Genomic DNA, 14,524 nt, shown 5'->3' on the forward strand with positions numbered 1-14,524 from the left:
GCATTTACTGCCTGAAATATCCGATTTTGTTTACCACGCCGGAGTTATAGTGCTGGCCTGATGGGTCGCCTATTTACACCGCTTTCAACGGCACATTAACGGTTAGACCGAGAATTCTCGCCGTGTGAAATTAAAATTCCACTGGAGCTCCAAGCGGTTGTGACACACGCAGCCTTACAACACTGTTTACAGCTCCTCGAAATCACGGTAAAATGTCATTTTTTGGTACATAGCTAATTTAGATACACCTATGTTGTGCGTGGTTGCGTTTCTATAGGAGTCCGCTGTCTTGGTTTGTATAGAAATGGATATTAAGTGACACATACACGCAAGACGGTGGAAATACGGGACCGGTGGAAATAGGGGGAGTTACGATACATACATTAGGCAGCCTCAGTCCTCCAATCCAGATTTGTGTTTGAGGACCAACGAGACGTTGCACACCATAATTGGTATCGCTATCATGAATAGATATAAGATGGCCACCTTTAGCTTCTCCTCTGCACCTTGTCTGAAAGAGAAGAATTTATAAGTGATCAGTTGCCAGACTTACAGAAAGTGCGCAATAGATATAGTTACTCAAAGGAGATATCTTTCAATCAAGAGCCCTGTTGTTAGGTCTTTGTCGGTAGGGGAAAAAAGTAATTAAAAAAAATCAGTGCAACACTGAGGTTGATGTCATGCTAGCGGCGAGAATGGAAAGGCAGCAACAAAGCCATATTACCTATAATGTCAAAGCAGACCACTTGTGCCACTGAAGAGACTCAGAATTTCATTACAAGTTCTGTGCAACATGGACAGCAGCAAAGACACTTTATGTTTTAAGCAAACATTCTTTAAGTTTTATAAGCAAACATTCTCTAAGTCTAGTCAAAATCACACAGGTTATATCAGCACAAACAATGAACTACTCCTTTAAGTCTAAATTGTTTCACACTGGTTATCTATCATTACATTGCAGCATTCGTACATTTTTTATTTGTTTTGGAGCAAGCTGGATTTAAGCAGTTATATGACTAAAAATCTTTTATTTGTAAACTATGATACTTTCCACATTTTCACTTTTTTAAACCTTGTTACAGTATTAAACAAAATGTATTCAATTTTGGAGAAAGTGCCTGTCCAAATCTAAACCTCTTCATGGCACTCATAATATCAATAATTATCCATCAGAACCATAATTGAACAACAGCAAAAGCCCCACTTACTTCAGCAATGTCAAAGGTGACTTTATTTGCAACGTATGACACAATAAGGCCCCAGCTTGAACCAATTCCCGCAGTTTTGGATTGGACACGGACCCTCGAGTGTACCTAGTCAGAAGAGAAGGATTGAAATGTCATGATGGAATAGAAGACAGGAAAAGAACAATAATACAAGTCCAACAAAGATGTATTAGGGCCATGGAAGAAAAAAAAGATACTGACCTTAGGAGAGGAGGTAATATTCTAATTTCTGAGTTAATTTTCTCATAAATTTGCAACTTTACAATGTCAGAGAATATCCAAGTTTTTTCTGCCAAATTTACGACTTTAATATCAGAAATTCGGAGACTTTTCTCGGAATATTACCCCCTCTACCTTGTTTATTTCATACAGTGGCCCTAATACGCATTCGTAATAATGCCCTGCACTGCTTGAAATATTCACCTGTGGTACCCACATGTACCATAATCCCATTTATCACCAGTATCAGTCTGAACATCATTTTTCGTCTTGAGGTTGATTTGACTGCTTTGAAAAGACAAGAACATAAAATGATCTGTACTGTACATAGATGACCTACATGAGCATGATCAAATCTATAACAAAAGGTATAGCCAAATCATTCATACCACAGAGTCCCTTGGTCTTGATAGCTGTAGTCAGGATTTGTCAAATTGACTTACTTATATCAGATGGGATGGAGAACCTAAGGGTATGAAGGACCACATGATCCACATCCTTTTGGTTGGGCAAGAAGTTAGACCTGTCTTTGTGTGTTTTACTTCCTTATTCTATGCTGAAGTGTCATCATGCACTTACAATCATTTCTGTTGTCCTTAGACTGATCAAATGCAATGACTCTGAATAGTGCTTACTTTTATTTATTTGTTTATTTATTTATTTATTTATTTATGTTTCACTTATTTATTGCTTTTTTGTTTCCCTGTTTACTCTATTTTACCTGTTTTACTCCATTTATTTTATATTATATGTATCTTTAATTTGATCTATTTTACTGATCTAATTATTTTTTAAAAATGTACTACTTCTTAATTCTACTCATGTAATATTGTTTTTCTTCTTAATTATTTTATACACTACTTTAGTCAGACCTGTGTATCCCTGGGTCCCTTTTTTATGTTTTAACTGTTTTGCCCAACCTCTCTTTTGCCATGTAAAGCACTTTGGGACAACACCTGTTGTTTTTAAATGTGCTATATAAATAAAAGTGACAGTGTAGGTGTGTTATGGTAATTTCCAGTTATTAATGAGCTATTAACCAACAGTCCCAAAAGAGCAGGGTGCACCCATAAAAGTTATGGTTTCGCAATTGCAACAAAGTTCAAACAACAACAAACAAATAGAATAGTCCAGATGAGGAATCCAAACGTTGTTTCAATCACGTGTGTGTTTACAGTTCAGTCCTACCTGATAGGATCTGGTCGGAGAATTCAAAAAAGGAGGAAGATTCGATCAATTGCGTGGTAAACGATCAGTCCTACCACACTTGAAATCAGAAGATGCACACGGAAGGGTTTCCTCCGAAGCGATTAAGTCTTGAGTGGCTCGCCATCCTCTGTGCAGGGAAGCCCAGTGTCATAAAAACCCAGCCTGCATACATGTACATAGGGCTTACAAAATTAACCTACTAGTAAACTAATACATTCATTTCAGTAACAAATACGCAAGAACATGAAATGTATCGTTAAGACATAAATTACATAAAATTCAAGTGGTTATCAGCGCCATGTACAACTACACGCTGATTATGTGAATATAGGATACAGAATAACTCATTCAAATTCATCACACCATTATGGAACATGTTCGGAAGTTCTTAACATTCAAATCTTAATCATTCAAATCTCATCACTAATGTGATGTAATGTTTATCACATGTAGTGTGATAAACACGGAATCTAGCCTGGTGTGAAACCCCAGGACTAGCTTCTTGGCTAATATGGCCGGCTAAGTGACTATCTACACTTACAGAGACTTCAATAATCTGAACATAACCCGAAGTCTTCTATAACAAGAGAATCCACACCTCACAAGTTCACTTCTTTATAGAACTACAGTAGCAACTACTGCTATGAAGCTATTTCTTTACTTTGAATCTGTGCTAGAAATGATTGTTTCCTTCACGTAATCCTTCAGAAAAATTTCACTCTCTCCGGGTGGGTGCGGCTTCCCATTTTCTGACCTATAGACCCTTTCAACAAGGTAAACAAAAACAATGCTTGAACGTTCTATTTGGGCCCCAATCTACTTCCTCTGCATTAAGATAACATATGGAATGTTAAAAAGGAAGTCTTGTGGGGCCAACTATGATGCTGATAATAGAACTCTCTTGAAAGGGTCCATAAGAAAACACATTTCCTTACTTCGCTGACTGTTGTTAGGTAGTTGTGAAAATATAATGTCCACCATCTTGCATTTTTAAAAGATTAAAAACTGTCAAGATAATTGTTTGTAGCAGTCTTTTTTTATTTACGTAACAACGGGGCGACAACAGCCCCCCCCCCCCCCCCCCCCCCCCCCCCAACTACATACACATAAAAAAAAATGATAGCCTATAATTTAGTATGACATGAATTGCTTAAAAATACTGCTAATTTTATGCTGTTTAACAAATGTATAAATTGTGCACTGTCTCTTTAAGACAGTCGCTATAATTCACGTCTATTTCTCAATGATCTTCTGCCTGCTCCGCTATGGCTAGTGCTGTACCTACGGCTGGGCCCTCTCACAGTTTTTAAATGGTTAGTAGTGGAAACTACTGTTGCCCTTATGATTTCCTTTCCTTTCCATGGTCCAGGCTAATTTTTTTCCAATGCTTCAGTTTATAAAGGCTAATCCGGATAAGTGGAAATTGATCAACCTTAGTTTATGGGGAAAAGTAAACACTATTAAGATGATAGTTGCTCCACAGGTGAATTACGTATCCATTATGGTGCCTTTGACTGTCCCAGAATCTTTTTTTAAGCAGTACAATAAAATAATTAGAGACTTCCTGTGGAATGGCAAGAAGTCACTTATAAAGCTTAAAATGTTAGAGACACCTAGAAACAAGGGAGGGTTGGCTTTGCCTAATGTGGAGCTATACAGAACAGCTTTTGAGGTATTTAAAATAGCTACTGCACTGGTGTGGGGAGAGCTTAGCTCTGAGTTGGTTGGACATAGTGCAGTACTCTAGGGAGACTTGGGCAAAAGTGCATAAGCAACTACATATATCCCAATATAAGCAAATGTATTCATCCATATGGAATAACCCCTCAATCAAAGTAGGAAGGGAACCTTTTGTATGGATCACTTGGCTGAATAAAATCATAAATAGGATTAGTGACTTGTATGTTGATGGCCTGTTCCAGTCATTTGAAGAACTCAAACAAAAGTTTTATTTGACGGATAAAGCAGACTTCTGGGAGTATTTACAGCTCAGGAGCTGTGTAACGAGTCTTAAAATCTCACTTGATAATGACACAAATAAGCTGCTCTGTTATTTGAAGCTGCCAGAGCTTGTCCATAATAGAGCCCGACCGATTTATCGGCGGGCCGATATTAGGCATTTTCCAAACTATCGGTATCGGCATTTATAATGGCCGATAAATGAATATTTTAAAAATAAAATAAAAACGGACGAAACACCCTTCAACCATGTCATGAGTGTTGCCGTTGTATATTTTGTCCACCAGAGGGCACTCTACACCGTCCCTGCTGGCAACACTCGTGTATAACGCAAGGGGGCAGGCGAATTCCCGGAAGTAGAAGAATCGACGTAGGCTGGAGGGACCACCTCTCTGCTAACTCCCATAGAAGCCCATTTATTCTAGGATTTTTTTTTAAATACCATAACTTCATATAACATATATCCTGTGCCGATATTGTAGCTTCTGTGTAATCCACATAAACACTACAAAGGCAAAACAGACTCCACTACCTCGTCCGTAACGTTGGTTACCCGTAAGAAGAATGGTTAGCTTGTTCGGTTGGAGAGAAGCTAGCTTTGGCGTAATCTCTTCTTCGCGCCGTAGGGAGATAACTGTATTGTTTGGATAAGAAGCTCAGTACACCTTACTGTCTGACGGTAACTCAAAAGCAAAACCTAGCATACACGACCGTATGTTAAGGTAAAGCATTACACAGAGGCAACCTAATAATAATAAAAAAGTAAACCTAATTTTAAAAAAAAACGGCACTAATCATTTCAGAGGTTTTGGCAGGATTGACCGTAGGAGGACCGTCGGAAAAGTGGAAAGAAGATTAGCTTCAAGGCTATAACTTTTTTGTTTTGTTTTAGCATGACTGTTTTTGAAGATGATCAAGTTTGGTAGCTTCAACATTAACACGACTTGGTGAGGATGATATTAATAATAATACATAAATAAATGTTTAACTTTGATGACTTTGAAGGCGAAGGAAGTGTGAGAAGAATTTCTGTGTATCTATCATATGAGTTACAAGATTCAGTTCGATGGCTAACGTCACGAAGTTAAGTGTGAGTCTGCGCAGTACTGGGGGGACCAACTGAAAAATCGTTCTATTTGACTCCGTGCCCTCCCATTGAAAACGACGGAGTCTGTTCGTCCATTTCTTTTACTGTCTATGGTATAACGCCATAGACATAATATACATAGACGCTCATAGATATATATACTGACGCTGCATTGGCTGCTGGAAACGAGAAATGTGGCCGCCATCTTGGACCGGTCATACTCCTCCTTGCGTTACAGTAGAAGATACAAGATGCCAGCCCTGTGGAGCATGTTTCTGCTCAAATCGGCGGACCATCACAAACAGGGCTCGGGGGATTTACTTTTCACAAGTAAGATTTAACATTACCGTACTATTGGTTGTATCAGAGAGGGTTCAAGCGGAGCTAGTAATCAAGGATCTTTGGTTGTTTTTTGTGAATAGAATATTACCAGAGAGTTGAGAAGGAGCAAGGATCTTTGATATTACTGTATGAAAATCGTAGCCAGTTAGCTAGGCTATGTTTACTCGGTGTTCACCCGGCTATGAACTGAGACTTGATAAGTCATATTCCATAACACTGACTTAGATTACAACTGACACAAAAAGGCTATTGTAGAAATAAATCATACTAGATTTGGCCGGCGAATTTTACACAAGTGGCACAGATTGTAGCCATTAGGCAATCGCTAGCTGCTACTTGTAGCCTAAGCGTGTTGGTAGCCTAGCTTCACTATTTCCTGAATAAAGTAACTTTTCAATAGCTTAACTTCTTTATTTATCAAGTTGCTTAGCCACACAAGCTACACCTTTCTTGTCATGTGTAATTGGCACAATTTAAAGTAGCTTCCTATGTAGAGAACTAGCCTACTGCTGTTTTTGTGTTACTAATACATTTGACTGGGTGGTAGTATTGTGTAGTGTTTTATTCATGGCAGAGTAACTGATAGTTTAGCTCACTACAATTTCGAAGTAGCTTGCCCAACACTGTATTATTCACCAGTCATTGCCACTAAGATGCCTCTCAAATTCCTATTCATTTATTTATTTTATATCTCCTCAGAACAACTGCCTTGCTCAAGGAGACTGTGAATGAACTGAACAGTCTCCTCACATCCCTGGGGAAGGTGCAGCTCTTCATTGCAGTATTGCAGGGCATCTGCCAGAGTTTCCGCTAGAAAAAAAAGGTTTTGTTTTCCGGACATTTTGATGATATGCCGGTCAAATATCCTATTATCCCTTCTTAATTAGTCAAATTTAGGAAAACTGGAGACAGGCTATGTAGCTTAAAGAATGAGATAATCAGGCTGTATAGAATGCAACATGTTCATTAGCCCAACTTAAACATGCCTAACAAGATCTAGCCAGTATCTTTTCATGGACAGCAAGAGTCCGCTTCGTTCGTTGTTTTAAAAAGGCTACGTTGTTTGTTGCTGCTACCCACGTTATCTCCAGTGGTGACTGTTTAACTTACACAGATGCGCACATACAAGAATGAGCGCTCACACCACTACCCCCTAATGCTATGCCTCTTTATTTGACAACAATAAATTAAGAAATTTTTCCTATTCTGGGAAATGTTTAGTTTTTTTTTTTTTTTTTCGGCCGCGGTTCAATGATACCGTTTAATTGTGCCAGAAATTATCCGTGGACCAGTAATCGCCTCGTCGAGGAGGCCCTAACCCTGCAGATCATAGACAGAGAATGCATAGGCCTACTGTATGCTTTGGGTAAAGAACACTTTGCATACAGTGTACACGGAGAATGACAGTGTCTTGGAGCGGCCGCACCCCCCGCAACTCCACTTCCAATGTCACTGATTCCGACAGATACGCCCGACACTTCTGCTTTTTATCTATTGGTGGTGGAGTTGACCAGACATCTGAGGCTTCAGACGTTACCAATTTATCATCATCCATCGCGTCTGGCCTCTGAAAAAACGTTTAAGGCTCTGCCTGGGCCTGGCCATGTTTGAACCGCCTCACTCATTTGTTCGTTGTTTAACATGGACAATTTCAGACAATTTGACCGGAGAGATTTAATTTTGTCGGACATTTCATTTTTTTTTCGGCCAATGTCCTGTAATTACCGGACAACGGAAACCCTGGCATCTGCTACACTGTGACTGAATATTTGATTTATGAGCTCCACCTTCATCACCTGCATTCACCACTCTGTGTCCCATTTCCCCATCGTCTGGTTGACTCAATCCTCTTTTATGGAGTTTACCCAGTTTCACTACTGCCATCTTATTTGCCCACCTGCTGTCTGAAGCACTTTTGTTCTCAGCCGAAGTGTACCCAAGCAATTTAAGCAAAAACAAAAAAAATCACCGGAGTTCTCCTTTAAGTTTGAGCAGTAGTTCATTTTCAAAGTTAGTTGCACTCATCCTTGGGTCGCTTTGCAGTGAACAGTAATCCAGCACAACTGAAAAGCCCATCACAGGCAGCTGAGGCAGGCAGGCCAATGTTGAGTTGCAGAGAGTTTTTTTTTTATATTTGGAAACGAGCAGAAGGTTCAGCAGATTAAAGGGCATCGAACTGGGGGGGGAGTGGGAAGTATAGGGCCCCAATGGAGGAGAGGGCCCTTGAAAAGTGGAATACGGCGGGTACAACATTTTCACCAGGCATTAGTAATAACTCAGGTAATCCACACATAAATCCAAACAACTCCATAAGTAGAGTCATGTGTAATGAAATGGAATAACACAGAGAAAAAAGTATTGAACAAGCTAAGAAAAAGCACTAAGGCAAGGAAAGAGAAGGAACAATCTGAAATCTGTGAGTAGTTAGAGAGTAGTTATCCTTTCTATCTGTGCAAATTAATATGAGCTTGGTTAGTAGCCTACATATTGATGGGCTATAAAAAGGTTTTTCATTACCAAGGAGTCACACAAGAAACATTTCATGATGGATAAAAGCAAAAAGCTCTTCCAAGACCTTTGAAACCTTATTGTTGCAAAGCATATCAATGAAACTGGTTACAGATGCATTTCAAAACTTCAGAATCTTCAGTAAGCAGCATGGGAGCCATTATCTGCAAGTGGAAGAAACATCACTGCATCATCAACCGGCCATGCACATGTAACGGTGTTAATAAAGTGTTCCATATAGTTAATGTTAAATCCTGCTAAATGGGTCAAGACTTTTATTTTGGAATTATTCTGAACAGTAGTTGCATTGTGGGTGTCCTGCAGCAGAAGGGAAGTTAACTGCTGCAGGTAAGCTGGGCAAAAGAGGGTCCACATTAAAAAGTCATTAAAAGTGTTATAAATTGTCAGAGGTGGGAGTAAGTCACACATGTGCAAGTCACAAGCAAGTCTCAAGTCTTAACCTTCAAGTCTCAAGCAAGTCCACAGGGGCGTAGATTTGCGTGGGGACGAAGGACGTGTCCACACCAATGTCAAATTACAACTGAAATGTCCCCACCAATATTCAGGTTGAAATGGGGGAAAAAGCACTCACATGCGCTACACAAAGAGTTAAATCATTTGTCACTTCAGTGCTGCGGATCATCTCGTACAGATCTTGTAATGTGCAGTAGCCTATAAGGGTAAATCGCGCTGATTTGAAGTTACCTATAATAACTACCAGTGAGCCGCAGTCTCCTGCGCAGCATGGCGCAGCACTTCAGCTTCACTACAAGGCATATGAAGTGCGTCCAAATTCACCCATTCTTCTCTGTTAAACTCCTCGAGAAGTAGGCTACTCATCACACATGTGTCACATGAAAGAGCCTTTCAGCTTTTAAACGGTAGCCTAGAAATCTAGACGCACCCTAGCGGCAGCAAATTACATTTGCTTCCGGTGGGGTATACATACTACGAAGCACGTTAGACATATCTAGGCTATGTAGACATATCGAGGCTTGACAAAGCCTTGACTCGGCATAATTTAAGTGATACTACGATTGCAGTTATGTGATATATTTGTCAAACTAGGCTTTCAGCTCAGATCTGTCGCTGCGTTCTCGGTGTTGGGATGACTTTGGCCAATCGTGTAACGTGGAGACGACAAGACCGCCTCTATTTAAAAAAATAATTACTTCCCGCATTCATGAGAGATAGCTTAATCTACACTGCGGTCATTTTTTTGTGTCTAACCTATAACATCAAATAAATCAATTGTCATCAGTTGTTGTATGGTATGCACGCCCATAGTGGGATATTTGCACGCACAGCACTATTAAAGCGCATTCGAGATCCTAAATGTTAGTAGAGGCGAGCTCCACCTGTAAGATATATGACAGAATCCTACATTGAGATAACTTTGTTTTTAAGACAATTGATTGGTCAGTGTGCGGTAGATTACACGATTTGAGCTATAACTTAGCACATAACCTCCTCCCAACCAGGTTTGGTTGACAGCATAAGATACCATGGTGATATAGCGACACTAAAACAGATCCACTTTCGTGTCACAGCATAGCCTGGCTTTGAGCGCAACATACCTCGCTAACCCACTAATCGAGATTCGTAGGACACCCCACAGGGCTAGTCTAGCAACTCTCCGTTGGTTTGTGAGCTCAGAAATGAAACTTCTATCAGGCCAATCAAATCGTGTATAGAGTCGTTAGGCGGGCTTAACATAATGATTGATGGCAGAGTTGCAACGGTTTGGCTTGAATTCCCTGCTTCTTGAAAACAAAGAAGATGGATGTTACTGTTGGCCAACAGTATGACACGAGTTAAGCTTGTTTTAAGTTGGCAAAAGTTTGAACTAGCCAACTAGCTCCGCTGGTGGGAAAACGCATGGGACTCAGCGCTGTCCTATTGCGTGCAGATGGAATTTGAAAGACAACCGATTATCGCGCCTGAGCACTGCGGTAAGTGCCCAGACCCTACATTTTAATGTGGGTCTGGCTCGTCAGGCTATTTAAACGGTGCTACCTAGCCTCTATTTGCTGTGATAAACAGTTTGCGAGAAAAATAACTTCAAGAGATTTAATCATTATTCTCTGCGCCCATCTCCACATCCATTCGTCTTGGTGGAATATCGGACGTAGGCCTACACACTCTTCACGCAACACATGACAAACCATATATCAGAATAAACAGCAGACCTTACCGAACACAAAGGTGTAATGCATTCCCGTGTATAGTTAGCTGTTCCAATGTCAATGTCAATTTTATCTCAAATTAACTTTAACTCATTGAATGCCAAGCTGTTTTTGGAAGCTTTGTCCTAGAGTGCCAGCAATCTAGACTATTGTTGATGATTTTTGTACAGCCACAGCATATTCTGTGTTATAGCTATGAACACATACAATGGCTCGTTTGAAAGGTGAGACTTTAAGCTCTCAGTGGGTGCAGACCGTGTATTTCTACACCCCTCTGTTCCTGAGAAATCCTAAGCTAAACAGTGGCTAGTTTTCATCAAAATTGCTGTTTTTTTCCTAGAAATCGAGATATAACGTCTTTCATGAAATATGAAGTGTTGCCTGTAAAGTTTCCGGGAAGTGACCTAGGAGACCTGGCGAGACTGCCACCTAGTGATAGACCCACAAGAGCTGACGTGCATGCATCACTAATTCGACCCAAAGCGGATGTAAAATGTCCAGATAAAATGTCCAGATTGTGCATTTTCATGAGTTTTCGATCGTCATATATTTAATTTCCATTCATCACAGAGTTCCCAAAATCACATATAAGGTGTGTTAGAGTGTCTAGATTCGTAATTATAAAAAAAAAAGCTAAAAACGTAATATTACGTTTTTGGCACTCAACGCATGGGAAGGAAAAACTTAATATTACGTTTGTGGCACTCAATGAGTTAAAAAGCATGCTACCCACAAATCTGCCAACAAATGGTCACAAACACAAGACAAATGGCCCATCCAACAGCAGTATATAGTATGCGGCATGTCATTGGGGTTATGAAGTGGGCACCCTCATTCACCGATGTTTCGTTAAGTTAGGCCCACGACACCTCATGAAGGCTGAACAGTGAAACCAGCGTCCTGGAGACATGCTGCCACCATATTACCACATTGAAATATCCAATACCCAAAATACTCTTAACCAGCCTAGGCATGGTCTTGGTTGGCCCGTCCCGTTGATGTGGACTGAACCATAACCATAAAAACCCTAGTCAACCACCATCAACCTAGGCACAGCCTATCACAAACACAAAACAAATTAGCCAGTTAGCTTACGCCCCATGTTACCACCATATTAACACAATAAACATCCAAATACCCTTAACCAACCTAGGCATGGTCTAGGTCAGTGGTTCTCAAACTGGGGGGCGTGAACACACCCCAAGGAGGGCGTGTCACGGACCAGTCACTGGCTGCTCAAGGTGCTGAAAAAAAAAAAAAAAAGACAGAAGGGGCTGGGCTACAGCTGCACCAACAAATCACAAACATTCAGTTTCACGCCAACCAATTAGAAACTACAATTCATTTGAAATTTCAACAATGACCTTAAGGCGCGGACACCACACGTAGGCCTACTTAAGAATGTGCAGACATCAGAAACACACCACTGTGCAACATATGAAGTTGTAGCCTGGTAGCCTACTTTGATCACGTTCATTTCGACAGTTTTCAAGTTGACCACAACAGCCTTTTTAAAGGCTATCTCCGTGTTCCATTTTAGTAAATTGCTTTGTCTTTGTAAAGACATATTTCTGTTTTCAATTTTACTTTAAAATTGAATAGACTTGCCTCTTTCTCTTCCTGCTAAGCGTGCCTTTCTTGCCGCTGCAACTGCAGTAGCTAGCCTATTTTTCTGGCTTGCCTTCTTTCCCTATACTGCTTGTACCCTTACCATTTCCCTTCCTACTGTACTTACTTTAATACTTGTCTATTCTTACGCTTCATTAGGATTCAACCACACCGTATTGCAACACACATTTATCCAATACCTTACCGGTCCAGTCATTTCAACGGAGCTTGTCCCTGGATTGTCCGCTTGCATTCATTCATTCCATCGTCTTCGAGCTAGCATTACAACAAGGAATAGCCTCTGTAATTTGTTCATTAAATTAACATACACAATACACACACCTTAATATTTAGAACTGACAACTTTATTCATTTTGAATTCACTTCATCAAAACAGAATGGACAAATTCCTTGTTCGACAAAAAAAAGATAAACCAACTGATGCACCAGCTCCTAAAAAGGCTAAGCTCCGCAAATATGACGAGAGTTATTTGCAGTTTGGTTTTTCTGTAACAGGCACATTAGAACCACGTCCACAGTGTGTTATTTGTGCGGAGGTGCTAGCTAATGACAGCATGAAACCATGCAAATTAAAGAGACATTTGGAGACCAAGCACAAGGCAAACCAGTGGATTTTTTTAAAAGAAAATGCGATGCCCTCCATCTCCAAAAGGCCACCATTTGTCAACACACCACTGTGTCAAGTCAATGTCTTGAAGCTTCGTATGTGGTTTCCCAAAGAATTGCAAAACTTGGGAAACCGCTTGTATGAGCTGCGCGAAGAGGTCAAATTGTTTTTAACTGAAATGAAATCAGAACTGGCGAAGCACCTTGACGACACTCTGTGGTTAGCTTCTCTGTCGTATTTGGTCGATATATTTGAGCGACTTAATAGCTTGAACCTGTCCTTCCAAGGCTGAGATTCGAATGTCTTGCTCCTTGCAGACAGATTGGATGCGTTCGTTCAAAAACTTGCCCTCTGGCATGACCGCATCAATAACGGTAACTGTGAAATGTTCCCGAGCCTTGCTGAGTTCATTAGTGATGCATGTGGCACTGATTTCTCCTCTCTCCTCCAATCAGCTGCAGATCACCTGTCTGCGCTGATGAACCAGTTCGCATCCTATTTCAAGGAGGACTACTGCTCATTTTTGTGGGTTCGGGATACATTTATCTGCACAGCAAATGAGCTGTCGTTGCAAATGCAGGAACAGCTTATTGAGCTGAAGAGTGACAGTAGGTTTAAGCACCTCTTCACCACCTGTCCTCTTGCATCCTTCTGGGTAGCAGTGATGCAGGAATACCCCCAACTCTCCAACATACATCGACATTTACATCGACATACCTGTGTGAGGAAGGTTTTTCAAAATTGACTGCGCTCAAAACTAAATATCGCAACCGTGCACAGATCAAGGATGACCTGAAGCTATGTTTATCTAAAATTGAGCCAAGAATTAAAGATCTCTGCAAAGAAAAGCAGGCCCACGTCTCACATTGACAACATACAAAGTTTTGACAAAGATTATAACAGAGACTAAATATAATAATAATAATGATGATAATAATAATAATAATAATAGTAATAATAATTATGAAAATGATAATAATAATAATGATATAATGATAATAGGCCTAATAATAATAGCCTAGCTAGGCCTAGTACCATTACTACCTAATAATCTAATTACCGTAAACCAAAAAATAATGATGGTAATAGTAATAATAATTATTATAATGATGATAATAACCTATTGAGCCTAACAACGACAACAATAATAATATAAAATTAGCTAATAGCCTACTAATATTATAACTATAATCAATAATAATAACAATATAATAATAGTAATAATAACCTATATGGCCTAATAATAATAATAACAGCCTAGCCTAGTAGCTATGATTGCCATATTAATATTAACCCCTGGTCCAGAGTCCTGCACGGGTCCATTTTTTTAGACCCGCCCCCGCCCGCACCCGAGAAGTTCAGCACCAGATCCATCCCGTCACCTGTGGTGATATTAAAATTAAATCCGCACCCGCCCGGACCCGTTAATATTTTGCCCGTTACCCGACCCGTGCCCGCAATAAATCGCACACAAGCTAAAATCATTCAAATGAATGTGCTTTATTTTTTCTCGCACAATTGAAGCACGTAAAGGGCGACCTTTTTTTTTTAC

The sequence above is a fragment of the Alosa alosa genome, chromosome 6 (assembly GCF_017589495.1).
Source record: "Alosa alosa isolate M-15738 ecotype Scorff River chromosome 6, AALO_Geno_1.1, whole genome shotgun sequence".
NCBI lineage: Eukaryota > Metazoa > Chordata > Actinopteri > Clupeiformes > Clupeidae > Alosa > Alosa alosa.